Source organism: Narcine bancroftii, chromosome 5 (assembly GCF_036971445.1).
Source record: "Narcine bancroftii isolate sNarBan1 chromosome 5, sNarBan1.hap1, whole genome shotgun sequence".
In the NCBI taxonomy this organism is placed as follows: domain Eukaryota; kingdom Metazoa; phylum Chordata; class Chondrichthyes; order Torpediniformes; family Narcinidae; genus Narcine; species Narcine bancroftii.
In genome coordinates this window covers 207,481,365-207,482,772 of record NC_091473.1, presented here as the reverse complement: position 1 = coordinate 207,482,772, position 1,408 = coordinate 207,481,365, and positions in this window count along the sequence as shown.

The following is a 1,408-nucleotide window of genomic DNA, read 5'->3' as shown; positions in this document are numbered from 1 at the left end:
TGGAGGCAGGGAGGAGAGGGAGGCAGGGAGGAGAGGGAGGCAGGGAGGGGGAGGGGAGGGGAGGCGGGGAGGGGGAGGGGAGGCGGGGAGGGGGAGGGGAGGCGGGGAGGGGGAGGGGAGGCGGGGGCGGGGAGGGGGAGGGGAGGCGGGGAGGGGGAGGGGAGGCGGGGAGGGGGAGGGGAGGCGGGGAGGGGGAGGGGAGGCGGGGAGGGGGAGGGGAGGCGGGGAGGGGGAGGGGAGGAGGGGAGGCGGGGAGGGGGAGGGGAGGCGGGGAGGGGGAGGGGAGGCGGGGAGGGGAGGGGGGGAGGGGGGGGGGGGAGGGGGAGGGGAGGCGGGGAGGGGGAGGGGAGGCGGGGAGGGGGAGGGGAGGCGGGGAGGGGGAGGGGAGGCGGAGAGGGGAGGCGGGGAGGGGGAGGGGAGGCGGGGAGGGGGAGGGGAGGCGGGGAGGGGGAGGGGGGGAGGGGAGGGGGAGGGGAGGCGGGGAGGGGGAGGGGAGGCGGGGAGGGGGAGGGGAGGCGGGGAGGGGGAGGGGAGGCGGGGAGGGGGAGGGGAGGCGGGGAGGGGGAGGGGAGGCGGGGAGGGGGAGGGGAGGCGGGGAAGGGGAGGCGGGGAGGGGGAGGGGAGGCGGGGAGGGGGAGGGGAGGCGGGGAGGGGGAGGGGAGGCGGGGAGGGGGAGGGGAGGCGGGGAGGGGGAGGGGAGGCGGGGAGGGGGAGGGGAGGCGGGGGAGGGGGAGGGGAGGCGGGGAGGGGGAGGGGAGGCGGGGAGGGGGGGGGAGGCGGGGAGGGAGGGGGGAGGCGGGGAGGGAGGGGGAGGCGGGGAGGCGGGGAGGGGGAGGGGGGGGAGGGGAGGAGGGGAAGGAGGGGAGGGGAAGGAGGGGAGGGGGAGGGGCGGGCAGGAGGGGCGGGCGGGAGGGGAAGGAGGGGAGGGCGGGAGGGGAGGGCGGGTATGGGAGGGTTGGATGGAAAGAGATAGAGGGGAGGGATGGTGATGGAAGGGTGGACGGAATGAAGGGAGGGAAACCGTGGAAGGGAGAGAGGCTGGAGGCAGGGAGGGGCTGGAGGGAGGGGGGAAGGGGCGGGAGGGAGGGGGGAAGGGGCGGGAGGGAGGGGGGAAGGGGCGGGAGGGAGGGGGGAAGGGGCGGGAGGGAGGGGGGAAGGGGCGGGAGGGAGGGGGGAAGGGGCGGGAGGGAGGGGGGAAGGGGCGGGAGGGAGGGGGGAAGGGGCGGGAGGGAGGGGGGAAGGGGCGGGAGGGAGGGGGGAAGGGGCGGGAGGGAGGGGGGAAGGGGCGGGAGGGAGGGGGGAAGGGGCGGGAGGGAGGGGGAAGGGGCGGGAGGGAGGGGGGAAGGGGCGGGAGGGAGGGGGGAAGGGGCGGGAGGGAGGGGGGAAGGGGCGGGAGGGAGGGGGGAAG